Here is a 19,781-nt window from a genome sequence, read left to right on the forward strand (position 1 = left end):
TTCAAAAATATTTTATTTTTAGGTGGTTTGTCTGAAGATACATGGTCAATATATGGCAGATAGTTACAAGAAGGTAGCTAATCTTCTTAGAATTATGAGTAACTAAGAAAATATAATTTTTCCCTAGTACCCTATTTAAAATAATAAAATAATGGCATAAATACAGGTAGTGCTAAGGTTACTTTAACGTTGAGGTTTTATTTTCTCAACATTAAAGTGAGGCTTTCTTGCAGGATGGTTTCCAAACTTGTTCTCTGTTCTACAACTTATTTTGAATTGGCACGCATGTAAACATCTGTCCTAACCATGATCCCAACACCTGCATTTATTGGTGAGATAATTTATTGCTTTTAAGATAGAACTGAATCTTTTAAAAACAAACTTACTGGAATATTACTTAAACACTTCTAATATTTTCTAGAATATATGGATATATATAAATAATAAATTATATGAAAATTAAACAACACAGTTAAGAATCCATCTAAAAATTAACCAGTAGATTTTAAACTCAGAAAACAGAAACAGCATTTGTTTTCAGTATACCAGAGAGTATATTTAACAAGCAATGGTCAACAGGAATAAAACATTACAATAAAAAAAATGAGGTGGAGATTTATGCCCAGAAATATCCTCAGTTTGGACCAAAAGGCCAGGATGATAAGTGTCAAAAATGCAAATCAAGAATGATTCAGTGTAGGCTACAGTGAAAAGAAAACAAAATTGTTCACATAGGATTTGGTTAAAAATGACTAAACACAGTAGCCCAGCATGCTTCTAATATGAATGGAAGAAATAATGGTAGTGGTACTATTTTTAAAGAAGTCATGCAAGCATGCAAGATTTCATAGAGCATCAAGCATTCAGTTTTTAAATTAATTTATCTTATAATATATGTAATTACACTCTTTGTCTATAAGCTAAAACTGTCTTTTACGAAATTGAGGCTGTCTAAAAGAGTTGTGTAACTATAGAGCTTATGTCCTTGAATCAAGCATAGAGTACATACAAACATGACTGTAATGATTCTAGGGATTTGCACTTTAGCTTTGCATATTCAAGACTTCTGGTTCTGCCATATGATAAATACTTCCTATTGGCACTTCTTTACTTGAACTGTGTTTGTAGGTATTTTTTTTTAATGTTTTCAACATGGCCTGTGATATGCTACATTTAATTAACTAAAGCTCATTTTAATAGTTGCTCCATTTTCATTTTCTTGAATCTTGAGTGACACATTCTGTTCTCTTGATAAGATTAAGCTTAGAAAGCTGTTGACATTGACAGCAATGTTTGCTTGCATTCGTGTCTCTAAATCTTATCAGTGTCCATTTCTCAAAATAACAGAGCTCTAACTTTTACAGAGACAGGATAAACCTCGGGTACAAAATAGGAACAATGTTGTTAAAATGTTGAATATTGTTGGTGCTGTCACAAGCTTATAATTAACATTTTCAAGTTTAATTCCTCTTTTGGAGGATACTTTTGGAGGTAGCTCTTGTCTACATTGTCAACTTGGTCTATCATCATTAAATATGCAGAGGGGTACAGATCACTTTTTCTAAATTGATTATCTATGATGTGCCCTGAAATTATTAAAACCAGAAGGAATCAGCACACTCTGCTGACAATGGGAATGCAGAAATGATTAGAAATTGTTATTATCATCAACAAAGCTTATCATCTAATCTAATACTACCTGAAATATATTTGTTAAAATTTTAAAATTGCAAGAGACAGTGGATCTTAAATTTACAGAATGTCTCAATTATATCTACTATAATTAAAGCAGAGGTGAGGGGGTTGAAATTCATAGATGGGCTGATCCATGTTAATTTTTTACCTGAATAAAGCCCACACTTTCTTGATCCCAGTTCTACCTCTCTTCTCTTATTTATTCTCTTTCTCTTTCCCCTTAGCATGAATTTGAAGTTACATAAATATGGCATTTTGTTCTTCTTCATCTACCTCTTAGTTTGTCTTGATTATCCCTTCTTGCTGACTCCCTTTCTATGTCCTCTCCATTGTCTTCTTCTGTTTTCATGTCACAAGAATCCTATTACTTTTTCTTTGCTCCCCTATTAAGAGACTTTCTTCTTTTCCATGGTCTCCTCTTTTATTTTATGACACATTTATATACACACACTCAAAGTCAACATTAAATCTAGAGTTTTCTTTATGAGAACTCATATGTCGTATTTGTCTTTCTGAATTTGGCTAATTTCCCCCTTGGCAGAATTTTAAGATTTTTAACTTTACATAATTTCACAGAAAAAAAATGTTGAGAATTCTTGTCTGGTACATTGTGAAATTAAATTTTAAAAGATAAAAAATGGAATTATTTCTTCCTTCAGCATCAGATCTGTCAAAAACAGTTATCTAACACCTGCATATAATGTAGAGAATTACTGGGACAAGGTTGGTAATATCTATTGATTATAAAAATATTGTTATAGGTAATTTTGTTTTCAACTTTTTAAAATAATTATCACATTTAAAGTTAACTATTATTTTGTAAAAATGTTAATACAGTCCAGAAATCTTTGCTGTATTTCTTGTTTATTGTTAATATTAATAAAACAAGAGGTAATTGAAATGTCTTGTTTCAAATATCATAAATTCTGTTTGTGCTAATCTAGAACTTTCATACCAAATTTTTGATCAATTTAATTTCTCAATACTGTTCTTGTAGAAGTGTTATAGATGATTAATTTCCAAATTAAGGCTTTTTACAATTTTTAGCTAGATTATTAGGAAGATGACAGCATTGTAAAGGAAGAGTAAAGGACCTTGTTATCTTCTAATACAAGGCCTGTATAGTGAGCTACAAGTTTGTCTCCCCTACATATACTAGAGTTAGCTCATCCCAAAGGATGTTGTTAATCATGCTTAACCACCACAAGCTTCTTCAAGAAGTAGGATATTTGCACAATTTTAAACAGTATTGTCTAGGCAGGACTTTTCTTATCAATAATTTAAAAGCTGAGTCAAAATTCTCTGAACAGACATTATCAAGGTTTGTTTAATGTTTTATTCAGTCAACCCATTAACCCAATAGGCAGTTTGATATAAATTAACTGTTCTCTGAGGAATACAATTTCTACTTTAAAACCTTAAGGAGCATGTTGGTACTACAATTTACATTTTCTAATTTATCACATTAGAACTTGGTTTCATAGACTACTTTTTGTGTTAGTGTTGCTCATAATTGTGTGAATCAATAATAAATTAGCATGAAATAGCAATTCTATCATGTCAGCAGGCCTGAAGGTCACTGTAAATGATTTATGTCTGATAAAATTAGTATAGATTTTATGATTTATTTAGGTCACTTCTGTGTACAGAGGCTAAGAATTCCTCAAGTTTTTCAGGGTATGCAATATCTCTACTTACCAAATATATTTATTTCATAAATGTAATTTATAATGAAAGTTAAAATAGCAACAATCTTCTATTATTTCTAGCTACATCTTTGATTATTTATTTCTTCAACATGTGTTAAGTTTCTATCTAATAATGACCACTAGGCTAGGTAAAGGCCTATCTAGAAATCTGGACCACAGATTCTGTCTAAATTAGTGAATAAAAAGAAGCACCTATAAGAGAAAAATTGAAACATCTTAGGCACATCTTATAAGAAAGATGAAATGTGCCATAAAACACAGAGGATAAAACAACAAAGACTTTTTCATACTAAAGGTAAGTCCAACAATTGACATAGTACAGAGGGTATACTTTTGAAGCCACATAGATGAGAGAAAAATCATACTCTCTTAGTATGTTCTCTATCACTTATAAAACATTGAACAAAACTAACTTGGTGAGAGAGGCTAGAGAGTTGGCTCAACAGTTAAGAGCATTTGTTATTCTTTCAAAGGGCCTAGGTTCAATTTCCAGCACCCTCATGGTGTTCACAAGCATCTGTAACCCCAGTCGCAGGGATCTAATGTCCTCTGCTGGCCTCCATAAGCACTGCACATGTGGTATATAGAAGGTACACACAGGCAAAGTACCAAAGACAAAAACAATAAATTAAAATTAAAGACAAGTTGGAGTCCCCAGATCATGACTCCAGCTACATATGTAGCAGAGGATTGGGTTATCTGGCATCAATGGGAGAGGAAGCTGTTGATCTGGTGGAGGCTTGATGCCTCAGCATGCTGGAGCAGTGAGGCAGGAGTGAGTGAGTAGGTGGAGGAGCACCCTCTTAGAGGGGAGGTAGGATGGGATGGGAGGTTTGCAGAGAGGAGACTAGGAAGACAAACAACATTTGAAATGTAAATAAATAAAATAGCTAATAAAGAAGTTGGAGAGGAAAGGGTTTATTTGGCTTACAAATACTGATCATATTCTGTCATTGAGGGAAGTCAGGAAAAAAAACCTCAACCAAAAGCAGAAGCAGGAATCATGCTAAACAGCTGCCTACTCTCTTGCTCACCTTGCTCTCTTTTATAGCCTGGGGGGCCACCAGTCCCAGTGTGGTACCTCATACACATCACAGAGTTCTCCCATATCAAAAGTCAAGAAAATTCCACCCAAGTATACTTCTAGTTTAATCTGATGGTAGCTTCTCCTCCATTGAAGTTCCATCCTGCCAGGTGACTCTGGTTTGTAGCAAGTTGACAAAATTAATCAGTACAATTAACTTTATAATTTTGCAGAAGTTCTATCACCAAATATACTAAAGCTATGTTCCAAACATTGAAATGTTACAAATACCCTGAAGCTCTCAGTTCCTGTAGTTTGACAAAATAAAATTGTTTTCTGACAATATGAGGATCAGTGAAGAACCATACCAGTTTTTTGCTACTTTGTAAAGCATTTCAATAAAGGCTCCATGAATGCAGTCAGAATAGTCTCTTGAAATACCTTTTCTGTTCTCATTGTACATGATGGAACATTCTGGAATCTTTCCCTACCCTTAGTTCCATTCCAAAATACTTCTTTTTATTAGAATTAAATAGTCAGTCCATTTGAAAAGATATGACAGAAAGTGTAGGGAAAGATGTCTAGCCTTTCATTTAATGCTAAGTAACAACAGAAATTAACCAAGAGCTTTCCCTAATCACTTTCCTCCTTTTAATTCCAAAGCCTCTTTATTTTCAATTGTACAACACAAAAATGTATTTTTATGTTACAAATAAATTATTAAAGTTTTATTTATTTTAATAGTTTCTTGCTTTTCATACCCTTTGCTCTTCCACCAGCTGCCAAAACATTTGGAGTTGTAGGTGACAGTTGGTGGGGAGCACTTGCCCCTAGTTCTGAGTTCTGACTGATCCCTAGAATTGAATTACATGACTCTGAAAACATTCCCTCTTTTCATTGCTTTTATGCAGATTTCATAACTTGGATGAGTGGATGAGTGGAAGTATACAATGAAATGTATGCATTAATTTAAAACAATTTCAAAACAAACAGCTTTAATAATCAATTTTGACTATAGAATTTAAATTATATTAAGAAATGTCTATCATATAAATGATACACATCATGGTTGTGTCTGTGAAGAGATTCTCAGTGGTAATTAAGGAGGGACATCTTGCTAAATATAGGCCACACAAATGAGTGAGATTTGGACTGAATGAAAGAACGATATAAACATTATCACTTCCCTTTCTCATTGCTTTTTCTGCTGAGATGTGAGGAAGAGAGGAGCACAGACAATTTGCTCTTGTTACATAAAATAGTGTGCAACTATGCCCTTCCTACTGTACCCTCTCAAAATGTGAGCCAAAATATACCTCTCTTCCTATAAGTTTCATCTGCCTGGTACTTTATCATAGTAATGAGGCAAGTAACTAGTATAACAGCCTACTTAACTTTTTATTCTTCATCTATATACATAATTGAATCCTGATAGACAAGCTCATTTACACTGAATTAAAAATAGGAAGACGTTTGCCTTTATAAATGTTACTGGTGATGGTGATGTATAATAAAAGCATTATGTCCTTCCAGTCTGCGCCAATACCCTGAGCAGATCTAGGGTGCCAAGTCTGTACAAAATCTCAAAACCACCAGAGGAGGCTGGACTCCCAGGAGCTCTAACAAGCACAGATAAGGAGGCCACAACACCCCTCTCCCCCAAACAAAAAGTAACTGGGACCAGCAGGGACCCAGGAACTTCCTCCCAACAAGTGGCACGAGCTCCTTCTAGTCTGGGCCTGTGCCCTGAGCAGACCTAGGGCCCCAGCTCTGTACCAAATCTCTAAACCCTCAGAGGAGACTGGACCCCCAGGAGCTCTCACATACCCAGCAGCTTATTCACACCAGGATTTCAGGATCTCAGAAGCAGCCTGTCTCCCAGGAGTTCTTAAACCCAGGATCTCAGGATCAAAAGATCACAGAGACAGATGGACTCTAAGGAAATCTGACACAACCAAGATAATAGGAGAGACAGGCTCCAGTCAGAGACAGTGAGTGGAGGTAGCACTAGAGATAATCAAATGGCAAAAGGCAAGCACAAGAACATAAGCAACAAAAAACAATGTTACTTGGCATCATAAGAACCTACTTCTCCCACCATACCAAGGCCTGAATACACAATGACACTAGAAAAGTAAGATTCTGATTTAAAATCACTTCTCATGTTGATGATAAAGGACTTTAAGAAGGACATAAATAACTCCTAACCTCAAACATGCTAGAAATCCTGGACACAATGAGAAGACCAAACATAAGGATAATAGGTATAGAAGAGAGCAAAGATTCTCACCATAAAGGGTCAGTAAATATCTTCAAAAAAATTATAGAAGAAAATTTTCCTAACCTAAAGATAAAGATGCCCACGAACATACAAGAAGCCTACAGAACTCCAAATAGACTAGATCAGAAAAGAAATTCCTCTTTTCACATAATCAAAACATCAAATGCACAAAACAAAGATATTAAAAGCAGCTAGGGGGAAAGGTCAAGTACCTTATAAAGGCACACCTATCAGAATTACACCAGACTTCTCACCAGAGACTATAAAAGCCAGAAAACCTGGACAGATGCCATATAGACCATAAGAGAAAACAAATGCGAGCTCAGGCTACTATACCAAGCAAACTCTCAATACCATAGATTGTGAAACCAACATATTTCATGACAAAACCAAATTTACACAATATCATTCTATAAAACCAGCCCTACAAAGGATAATAGAGAAAAAATTCCAACACAAAGAGGGTAATTATACCCTAGAAAAAGCAAGAAAGTAATCTTTTCCCAACAAACCCAAAAGAAGATAGCCACATAAGCATAACTCCAACTCTAATAACAAAAATAAGAGAAAGCAGAAATCACTTTTTCTTAATATCTCTTAACATCAATGGACTCAATTCTCCAATAAAAAGACATAGACTATTGAACTGGATATGTAAACAGGGCCCAACATTTAGCTGCATATAGGAAACATGCTTCAGTGACAAAGACAGACACTACCTCAGAGTAAATGGCTGGCAAACAATTTTCTAAGCAAATGGTCTCAAGAAAAAAGTTGAAGTAGCATTTCTAATATAGAATAAAATTGACTTTCAACCAAAAGTTATCAAAAAAACATAAGGAAAGACACTTCAAACTTGTCAAAGGAAAAATCAACCAAAATGAACTCTTAATTCTGAACATCCATGCTCCAAATGCAGGGGCACCCACATTCATAAAAGAAACTTTACTAAAGCTCAAAGCACACATTGCACCTCACACAATAATAATTCAAGACTTCAACACCCCACACTCACCAATGGACAGATCATAGAAACAGACACAGTGAAACTAAGAGAAGTTATGAACCAAATGGATTTAGCAGATATCTGTAGAATATTTCATCTAAAACCAAAAGACTATAACTTCTCAGAACCTCAAGGTAACTTCTCTAAAACTGACCATATAATTGTTAAAAAAAAAAAAAAAAAAAAAAAGAAAGAAAGAAAGAAAGAAAACAGGCCTCAACAGATAAAAGGAAACTGAAATAATCCCATGTATCCTATCATATCACCATGGACTAAGGCAAGTCTTCAAAAATGACAAAGTCAATGGAAAGCCCACATATATCTGAAAAATGAACAACTGAACTCGATGGTAACTTTGTCAGGGAAGAAATAATGAAATTGAAGACTTTTTAGAATTTAATGAAAATGAAGACACTTCATAGCAAAATTTGTGGGACATAATAAAAGAAGTGCTAAGAAGAAAACTCATAGCTCTAAGTGCCTACAAAAAGAAACTGGAGAGAACATACAATAGCAGCTAGACAGCACACCTGAAAGCTCTAGAACACAAAGAAGCAAATACACTGGAGAGGAGTAGACAGCAGGAAATAATCAAACTCAGGGCTGAAATGAACCAAGTTGAAACAAAAACAACTATACAAAGAATCAACAAAACCAGGAGCTGGTTCTTTGACAAAAACAAGATAGATAAACCCTTAGGCAGACTAACCAGAGGGCACAGAGACAGTATCCAAATTAACAAAATCAGAACTGAAAGGGGAACCATAACAAAAACTGAGGAAATTCAAATCATCAGATCCTAATAAAAAGCCTATATTTAGAAAAAACTGGAATATCTGGGTGAAATGGACAATTTTCTAGAAAGATATAGCAAGTACCAAAGTTAAATCAGGGGCAGATAAACCATCTAAACAATCCCATAACAACTAAAGAAATAGCAGCAGTCATTAAAAGTCTCCCTAACACATAAAATACCCAAGACCAGATGGTTTTAGTGCATAATTCTATCAGAACTTCAAGGAAGACATAATACCAGTTCTCTATAAACTATTCCACAAAATAGAAACAAAAGGAACACTACTCAATTCATTCTTTGAAGCCACAATTAGGCTCAGACCTAAACCACACAAATCCCCCAACAAAGAAAGAACTTCAGACCAATCTCCCTTATAGGTGCAAAAATACACAATAAAATTCTAACAAAATGAATCCAAGATCACATGGAAACAATCATCCATCATGATCAAGTAGGCTTTATCCCAAGAATGCAGGCATGATTCAATATATGGAAATCCATCAATGTAATCAACTATATAAACAAACTCAAAGAAAAAAACTACATTATCATCTCACTAGATGCTGAGAAAGCATTTGACAAAATTCAACACCTTTTCATGGTATAAGTCTTGGGAACATCAGGAATTCAACCCCATACCTAAACGTAGTAAAAGTAGTATGCTGCAAACCAGTAGCCAACATCAAACTAAATGTAGAGAAACTTGAAGCAATCCCACTAAAATCAGGGACTAGACAATACTGCAAACTCAATATAGTACTGTAAGTTTTAGCCAGAGCAATTAGACAACAAAAGTAGATCAAAGGGATACAAATTGGAAAGGAAGAACTAAAAATATCACTATTAGCAGATGATATGATTGTATATACTTAAGTGAACCCAAAATATCCACCAAAGAACTCCTAAACCTGATAAACAACTTCAGGAAAGTGGCTAGATATAAAACTAACTGAAACAAATCAGTTGCCTTCCTATACTCAGAGGATAAACAGGCTGAGAAAGAAATTAGGGAGACAAACCCTTCACAATAGTCACAAATTATATAAAATACCTTGGTGTAAATCCAACCAAGCAAGTGACAGATCTGTATGGCAATAACTTCAAATCCCTGAAGAAAAAAATTGAAGAAGATCTCAGAAGATGGTAAGATCTTCCATGATCATGGACTGGTAGGATTAATATAATGGCCATCTTACCTAAAGCAATCTACAAATTCAGTGCAATCCCCATCAAAATTCCAACTTGATTCTACATAAAGTTAGAAAGGGCAATTTGCAAATTCATTTGGAATAACAAAAAACCCAGGATAGCAAAAATTATTCTCAACAATAAAAGAACTACTGGGAGAATCACCATTCCTGATCCCGAGCTGTTCTACAAAGCAATAGTGATTAAAAACTGCATGGTACAGAGACAGGCAGGAAGATGAATAGAATAGAATTAAAGACCCAGAAATGAACCCACACACCTATGGGCACTTGATCTTTGACAAGGAGCTAAATACCATCCAGTGGAAAAAAGACAGCATTTTCAACAAATGGTGCTGGTTCAACTGCAGGTCATCATGTAGAAGAATGCAAATTGACCCATTCTTTTTTTCTTGTACAAAGCTCAAGTCCAAGTGGATCAAGGACCTCCACTTAAAACCAGATACACTGAAAATAATTGAAGAGAAAGTGGAGAAGAGCCTCAAACTAATGTGCACTGAGGGAATGTTGCTAAGCAGAACGCCAATGGCTTATGCTTTAAGATCAAGAATTGACAAATGGGACCTCATAAAATTGCAAATCTTCTGTAAGGCAAAGGACACTGTCAATAAGACAAAATGGCAACTAACAGATTGGGAAAAGATCTTTACCAACGCTATGTCTTATAGAGGGTTCATATCCAATATATATAAAGAACTCAAGAAATTAGACACCAGAAAAACAAATAACCCTATTAAAAATGGGGTACAGAGCTAAACAAATAATTCTCAACTGAGGAAACTCAAATGGCCAAGAAACCTTAAGAAATGCTCAACACCCCTAGTCATCAGGGAAATGCAAATCAAAACAACCCTGAGATAACACCTCACACCAGTCAGAATGGCTAAGTTCAAAAACTCAGGTGATAGCAAATTGCTGGAGAGGATGTGCAGAAAGATAAACACTCCTCCATTGCTGATGTGACTGCAAGCTGGTACAATCACTGTGGAAATCTGTCTGGTGGTTCCTCGGAAAATTGGACATAGTGTTACCTGAGAATCCAGCTATACCACTCCTAGGCATATACTCAAAAAATTCTCCAACATGTAACAAGGTCACATGCTCCACTATGTTCATAGCAACATTATTTATAATAGCTAGAAGTTGGAAAGAACCCAGATGTTCTTCAGCAGAGGAATGGATACAGAAAATATGGAACATTTATACAATGTACTACTACTCAGCTATTAAAGACAATGACTTCATGAAATTCTTAGGCAAATAGATGGAACTAGAAAATATCATGCTGAATGAAGTAACCCAATCACAAAAGAACATACATGCTATGCACCTACTGATAAGTGGCTATTAGCCCAAAACATTGCACTGCCCAAGAAACAACTTACAGACCACATGAAGCTCAAGAAAAAGGAAGACCAAAGTGTGGATCCTTTGGTCCTTCTTAGAAGGATTAACAAAATACTCATGGGAGCAAATACAGAAACAAAGTGTGGAACAGAGACTGGAAGATAGACCATCTGGAGACTGCCAGACCTGGGGATCCATCCCATGTGCAATTACCAACTGCAAACACTGATGCAGACACCAGGAAGTGCATGCTGACAGGTGCCTGATATAGCTGTCTCCTGAGAGGCTCTGCCATTGCTTGATATATTCAGAAGTGGATGCTGGCAGCTAAACATTGAACTGATCATGGGGTTCCCAATGGAGGAGTTAGAGAGAAGACTAAAAGGGTTGAAGTATTATGACTGTCATTTTGTCAGTCTGTTTTGATTAAAAGTGACTATCACTAGAATTCAAAGCAAATGTTTTTGCAAATTGGAGCAGAACAGAATAGCCCTGCTCAGTCAGTTGAAGACTCCTCAGGCCCTTTGGATAAAAGATAATGTGTTTTATTTAAGATTCAGGAAACTAGGAGAATAATGTATAGTAGATGCAGAAGTCACCTATACCCAGCAAGTTCAGAAGAAAAAGAAATGTTCCATCTAAACAAAAAAGCACATTTTTGATTATTGGAAAATCTCTGAGAAAGATTACCTAGCCATACACTTCCTGCCCAGACCTAGATAATCTGAATGGGAATCCAAATTGATACTGTCATGCCCTTGAGACTATTCCTGTTAAATGAGGATGCCAATTAGGAGAGAAATCATGGTAAAGACAATGTTAAGAATATTTTTGAAGAAAGAAGTTTTTGCCAAAGATCATGACTGAATACAGAGAAACAAAATAAGCATAAAGCAGAAGGACCAAGGTAAACAGAGCATCCCAGTTTCTCATTTGCATTCTTATAAAGGTACTACCACATTTGGGTACTTCAAACAGACATTTGGGCTAACATTTTGTGGCATAAACAGTGTTTTGTCCAGAAATAAAAATATTAAGGGAAAAAGGTATTTGGTGAGCTTCAACAACTCATGGCAATAGAATGCTGTGCCACCCATCATTCTTCTGCTGAGATGTTGATCTGTATGTACAGACTTTGAATTATGTATACTACTGTCTAGGCACCTCCTTGCTCCAGTGTTACATTTTATATTACTGAGTTTCTTATTCTTCATTTCACTGCAATAAGTTACTCCTAATTTTCTGTCAAAGTTCTTTAGATATTACATTTCAATATCAGTTCAATTAAACCTAATAAAAGTGTTGTTTTAAAAGATGAATCAATTGACAAATAGCACAATTTTGATTGTGTATTGCTATGCTTTTTGCATATTGTATTGTTGGTTTTATGTTTTATTTAGACTTAAAGTCTTTTTAGGTGAAATTCTTACGTATGGACAATGAAATGTGAGCATATCTAATACTCATCTCTAAAATTCCTATCCTCAGTGTTTTGTTTTATTTTTTTTTGATATCCCCTACACCTCATTAATGCTGCCCGTATGTGGATGGGTGATAAGCCATCCACTGTAACATAAGAAATCTATCAATGTCACATCCTTATTAAAGAACCGTTTTCTCTCTCTCCCAGAAACTACTCAGTGCCAATAGTAATCTAATATTGGTTGGTGCCTGGAGATCACCTACTCTACTTCTGCTAGAATTTTCACTGTCTTAATCCTTTATAGTACTTGGACAGATAACTATAGTTACTGAGTCAATGAGTATGATACCATGTAATACATAGAAGAGAATTTTCATTTTTATCATTATTTAACTCAAGTCTTTTTTTATTTTTGGCTCCTCTTCCAAAATGTTTACAGAGACTCAGAAGTATGAATCAGGGAATGTAGATGTGCTATTTAGGGCTGAGTACTCAATTTCTTATACTAGAATTTTGTCCACTTATACATATCTTTGTTTACTACTGTCTACATTGTAAAGAATCTTCTCTGAACAAGGCTGAGAGCAGCCCAGATTTATGGATATGGACTCAAATTAATAATAAGAAGAAAATGATCACTCTACTAAAATTATCTACAGATTCAAAGAAATCCTAATAAAAACCCCAAAAGAAGTTTTCACAGTCCTAGTGGGTAAAAAAGAAAATTTGTAAGGAGGCAAAAAAAAGACCAGGATAACTAGAGTGGTCCTGAACAAAAAAAGCAGACCAAATTTCAAACAATAATACAGAGATACAATAATAAAAATATCATAGTACTGGCACAAAAACAAACAAATCCATGGAATGCAATTAAGGATCTAAGTAAAGTTATACATAAATACAGTTAGCTGATTTTTTACAAAGATGCCAAAAATACATTACAAAAGCCAGAAATTTTACCAAAATTCTTAGAAAACTACTTTTTAATATGCAGACAATTGAAACTATATTTCACCATGAACAAAGTTTATTTCTAAATGCATTAACAACATTAACATAAGACCTACCTATATCCTGAAATTTCTAGCAGAATATGTAGACAGAATTATGCAACTTGTAGACATAGATACTGATTTTCTAAGTAAGATTCCATTAGCACCGAAAATAAGATCTGCTATCAAAATATGGTATCTCACAAAACTAGAATGTACAGTACACCAGAGGGAAATGGAAAATGAATGGACAGCTCATAGTACAAGAAAAAATATTCTCAAGCCATTAATACTACAGAAGATTTGTATCTAAACTAAAAAAAAAATAACTTGAGAAAATAAACATTAAGAAAATAAGCAAGACTGAAGCATCCTTATTTAACCTTTCTGCTTGTGAAAGTTCTTAAATTCTATGGGTTATATCGTAGGTATTCTGTATTTTTTGGCTAGTAATCACTTATTAGTGAGTACATACTATGCATGTCCTTTTGGGTATGAGTTACCTCACTCAGGATGATATTTCGTAGTTCCATTCATTTGCCAACAAAATTCATCATGTCCTTGTCCTTAATAGCTAAATAATATTCCATTTTGTAAATGAACCACATTTTCTGTATCCATTCTTCTTGTGAGAAACATCTGGTTTTTTTTTCCAGCTTCTGGCTTTTAAATAAGGCCACTATGAACATAGTGGAGCATGTGACCTTGTGGCATGGTGGAGCATCTTTTGGGTAAATGCCCAAGAGTGGTGTAGCTGAGTCTTCAGGTAGATCTATTTTCAATTTTCTGAGGAACCTCCAGATTATTTTCCAGAGTGGTTTTACCAGTTTGCAATCCCACCAGCAATGAAAGAGTGTTCCTCTTTCTCTACATCATTGCCAACATGTGCTGTTACCTGAGGTTTAGATCTTAGTCATTCTCTTTGTGCAAGGTGGAATCTCAGGGTTGTTTTGGTTTATATTTCCCTGATGACTAAGGATGTTTGACATTTCTTTAAGTGCTTCTTAGGCCTTCAAGATTCCTGCTTGTGAATCATCTGTTTAGCTCTGTATCTCATTTTTAAATTGGGTTATCTGGGTTTTTTGGAGGTTAGCTTCTTCAATTTTTTTTATATATATTTTGGTATATTTTGGATATTAGCCCTGTATTTAATGTGAGGTTAGTGAAGACTATTTCCCATTCTGTGAGCTGCCGATTTGTCTTATTACCTATGTCCTTTGCCTTCCAGAAGCTTTGTAGTTTCATGAGGTACCATTTATCAATTCGTGGTCATAGAACCTGACCCATTGGAGTTCTGTTTAGGAAATTTTCCCCTGTGCCAACGAGTTCAGGGTTCTTTCAACTTTCTTTTCTATTAGTTTCAGTGTATCTGGTTTTATGTCAAGGCCCTTGATCCACTTGGACTTGAGATTTATGCAAGGTTATAATTATGGATTATTTTCACTCTCCTACATACAGACCACCAGAAATTATGTCAGGTACTACACTGGTACACCATCTGCCTTACTTTGTCTCATCCCACTTTGAGCAAAGTAATAAAATTTCCTAGTTTCACTTTATCTGCAAGTTAAAAGTCATACATTTTGTTCAAAATCACACTTAAAACTCAGAATGCGAACGAAATCTTCCTTCTTTCAATGCATCCTCAATCTTCCAAATGTATGGCACTTTATAGAGAGAAAATAAGGTACTTAGAGATAAAATTCTTGGCTAATTTTAAAGACCCTATCTATATATTCCAGTGTCTGATATCAAATTTTTTTTGTAAATAAAGTTGAAGTATTTGTTTTGTAATTTTTCATGTATGCAAATATAAATTGCATATAGTGTTATAAATATTCCATTCATGGCTCTGTTTTGTTTGTAAACCTTCCCTGTTTCTGAACCTCTAAGTGACAATGTGTTAGATGAAAACAATTTCCATTTTCAAAGTGTTTATTCTTTGATATCACTTTTTACGTTAAAAAGAGATACATTTATTATGATAAATATTGGTGAGAAAATGACCCATCCATATAATCAAGCAATACCTACAGAAATATTTAACCAAAGTGAGCATTAAGATTCTCTTTGATTACCGCATGTATCTTTCCATAAGAAGAATATTATATACTGTACATCAGGAAGTGGAGCATGGCAATGTTATGCTAAGTTAGAAGATAGGGGAATGAAAGTAATTTTGACAAAAGCAGAACACATAACAATGAGCTAGAACAGTTACCTTTTGGTTATTGTCAGAATTGGATCTTGTTCAGGACATAACCAAAATCATGTTTGAGATTTAAAGCTAAGATTATTTCAGAGATCGAGTGTGTGAAATGGCAGGTAAATAAGTGTTAGAAGATATATTCACATCTGTGGCAAGATGTGTCACTGAATAGAGGCAAGATGGCAGGAGATGTTACCCTCGTGTCTCTAGCAGTTATTCATATAAGGTTAGGTAATTGGGTCAACAATTCTAATTTTGTGGGCATCTTGTGTATTGAGTATTTACTGATAAGTATATCTATTTGGTTAATTTTTAACCATTAAGAGTCTTATTTCTACAGGTACCGAGAGGATGGCGGTTATTGTCTGGGGTCGAGCCGAGCACTATGGGGGTAGCAGATATTCCCTGGGTTTTGGGGACTGGATGCCATAAAGTTGACCAGCAGAGGCAGTGGCCACATTAAAGTCTTGTGGGTCCTGAGCTGGCACCATGGACTGGCTGGTGTGCCTTCAGTGTGGGAACTTAGTGTAGGAAAATGGCTGCCAGGCAGGGAGCTAGCCGGAGACCCACTTTTTCAACTGCCTCCCATTACAAACATCTTGATATCAGGCCATAATGGTGTCGAGTCAATCAAAATATAAAAAAAATCAAATTTGATTAGAGAATCTCACATATTTTTCCAGTTGCAACTCTTACCCAAGAAAATTTAAAACATTTTTTGGTGTATAGATTTATAAAATAGGTATACAAATCAAACATTAGTCATAATGAATCCAAGAGAAATTTGTCTTACTATATCATTTGATATAAATATAAGTTTACCACCTTATACCTTATATACTTATAAGTTTATAGTAAAGATGAAAGTAAATTTTCCTGTAGGTGACAAATATATGTTTTATTATTTTGACATAAATAAATCTTTGTTGACTATATGGTACATTCCAGTGCTCAGAGCACTTTCCACTTTGTTTTTAGGTTTCATCACTATGGTGCAATCACCATTCCTGAGGATCCCACTTAGTATAAACACATAGTATAAAAGGATGAAAGTATATTTAGGGCTTGTTCTGAAATATCTGAAAGTTTTCCTCCTTAATCCCAACCAAGATTCTGTTAACAATTTTTATGAAGCTCAAACTGGTCATTCAGTGAATTTTAAGATCAAACATTCTGATATAGTGAAATCCAAAAATCAACTAATATTATACTTTTACATTATGGAATGGTGATAAGAAAATATTTAATTCTGTTACCTTATTTAATCAATAACATTTGTCCATAAGAATAAGAGTTTTTTTTACGTCCAGTAAAAATACTACAATTCATAAGAAGCAGTAGTCTCAAATCAGAGCCAAGGTGATTTGGAGAGAATTTGTTGGTATTGCCTGGCAAAATATCACGTGCAAACAAACTGAGCATGTTGTATGGCCAGAAGCAAGCTTCAGGCAAATCGCTTTCTATGAGTGAATGCTAGCTACAATACCTATTTTCATTACACATATGATTTTCAGAGTCCTTTAGTTGTTGCCAATTTTTCCCAGCTGCAACATTTGGATAACTAAGCCCATTAGGGTCTGAAGTATAAAACAGACTTTAAGCAACTTAGAACAGAAATACCAAAGCACATTGGGTAGAACATTGGCATGGTGAAAAGATGTGGGTAGATTCTTCTAGACAGGGTGGAGGTTAATGTTGCAACTTACTTGGCCATGTCAATTTGCAAAATCACTTACATTTTTACTTTTACTCTTCAATGTCAAATGAAGATTGAAAACTCAGGGGAGAGGGTAAGATATGAGGTAAGGGGAATCTATAAAATATAATTTGTTTGAAAATGCCATAAAAATGTTTGCTAATTTTAAAACAAAAACAATGGAAAATGTGGCTATATGAAATAGATATGTTAATTAATTTAACTATGATAATGTAGTGTTGTTTATAAGTGCTATTAAAATGTTCAACATTGCAGTGAAGACTGATAAGACAGGCAATATTCATGTTATAACAGAGTCAGTGCCTAGTATATAAAAATCACTAACAATACATTTGTAATGTCTTCTGGAATTTAAAGATATGAAAGACAAATTATTTCTATTTCTTTAAGACAGTGGTTCTTAACCTGTGGATTATAACCACTTTAGGGTCAAGTAACCTTTTAGGAATTTGCATACCAGATATCATGCATATCAGATATTTATATTATGATTCCCAACAGTGGCAAAATTGCAGTTATATCATTTTAGAAATCATTCTAATTTTTTACATTTAATTTTAAGTTTTACTTGTTCACGTTACATCCTTCTCACTGCCCCTCTTCTTGTCACGCACTCTCACAATCCATCTCCCAACCTCCCTTCTCCTTTGAATGGAGCACCCCCCCCAAGGTATCCCCCAACCTGGCACTTCAAATCTCTGTGAGGCTAGGTGCTTACTCTCCCACTGAGGCCAGACAAGGCAGCTCAGCTAGAAGAACATATCCCAGGTATAGGCAACAGCTTTTAGGATAGCCCCTGCTCCAGTTGTTCCGGACCCACATGAAGATGCACATCTGCTACATATGTGTGAGAGGCCTAGATCCAGCCCATGTATGTAGAACTCATTCTTTGTTCATGAAGTTTGAAACTTGTGAAAATACTCATTTAGATTTTATTTTATTTTCTAGCCAAGGATAAACCCTATCAAGGTGGATACATTATTCTTCTACCTATAACACTTTAATTCTAGTATATGTTTACTTATTATTTTTCTCATTTCTTCTAGCCATTTTTTTTACCAGCTAAACGACAGTACATTCTATTGTTCACCATCAAGGAAGTTATGATAGGAACTGAAATAGTGCAGGAACCTGGAGGCAGATGCTGATGCAGAGGCCATAGAGTCACCATACTTACTGGCTTTTTCCTAATGATTTGCTCAGCCTGCTTTTTAAACAAAATTCAAAAACAAACAAAAAAACCCTTTTTATTGATTCTTTGTGAATTTCACATCATGTACCCTAATTACACTCATCTCTTCTCCCCTCATACCCTTCTTCCCCCCCCCCTTGCCACTTCCACCAAAAAACAGTCTCATTGTGGAAGCTGTAGGGTGCAATGTGTCCCACCAGTGTACCACTTTGTTCATACTTCTTTGCTTGCAAGTATTCTTGTAGTATGTTATTTGGTCTGTTTCGAGGCATCTGGCTTGTGCTACACTATCGACATTGGATCCTCACCAGGACTCCTCTCAAATATCCTGTTGTTTCCCTGTGCCATAAGATCCTGCAAGCCCGACGGGCTTTGTGGTAGTAGCCACTTCACATGCTCTAAAACAGTTCACAGATATTGGTAGGTATTGGGGTGAGCCAAATCAGAGCCCTAGATGTGGGGCTGTGTGTTATATGATTAGGTTACCAACATTATTAAGGTGAGTTCCTCTAAGGCCACAGTTTGAAAGTAGCAGAGCCAGATCCCATGACCTTGGGGTCAGCTCAACTACGACCCTCACAACCAGGGCCAGCTCTACTGTGCTACCCAGGTGAGGGTCCAAGCTGTTCTCCTGAGTGTTGTATACAATGAGGGACAGGGACAGGTCTCCCATGTTCATGACCTTAGATCTGGCATACCCATGGCCCCACAACAAGGGTCAGCTCTCTTCCATTGCCCAGGCAAGAAGCAGGGACCACTCTCTGGAGTTCAGTCTACTTTCTTATAAATCCTGGGTACAACAGCTCAGAGATAGCACCACCCACAGTAGGCTGGGCCATTATCATCCATCAGTAATTAAGAAAATACCCTCCAAGCTTGCCTATAGTGTGATGCTATGGAAGTATTATTTTTATTAAGATTCCCTCATTTTAGATTTCTTTAGCTTGTGTCAAGTTGACAAAACTATCTAGCACACTTGGTATCAGTAAATGTTACTGCTTATAATGTTATAATATCTTTTTTTATAATTTACAATGTTCTTAGCATGCATTTGACACCACATAGATAGGATTGTACTGGCTTGCAAAAAGCATTTATTATCACTATGACTATTACTATCAAAATTACAATAAAAATACTTATAATAGCCACAAAAGTAACCTATTTCTCACTCCATTCTAT

At 35.2% G+C, this 19,781-nt stretch overlaps 1 pseudogene; it reads right to left on the reverse strand.

Annotated features, from left to right (window-relative positions):
• The window catches only part of LOC117695077 (heat shock protein HSP 90-beta pseudogene), a 181,790-nt pseudogene extending 162,512 nt beyond the window's left edge, over nt 1–19,278 (reverse strand).
• Between the last annotated feature and the right edge of the window lie 503 nt (nt 19,279–19,781).

Source organism: Arvicanthis niloticus, chromosome X, assembly GCF_011762505.2.
Source record: "Arvicanthis niloticus isolate mArvNil1 chromosome X, mArvNil1.pat.X, whole genome shotgun sequence".
NCBI lineage: Eukaryota > Metazoa > Chordata > Mammalia > Rodentia > Muridae > Arvicanthis > Arvicanthis niloticus.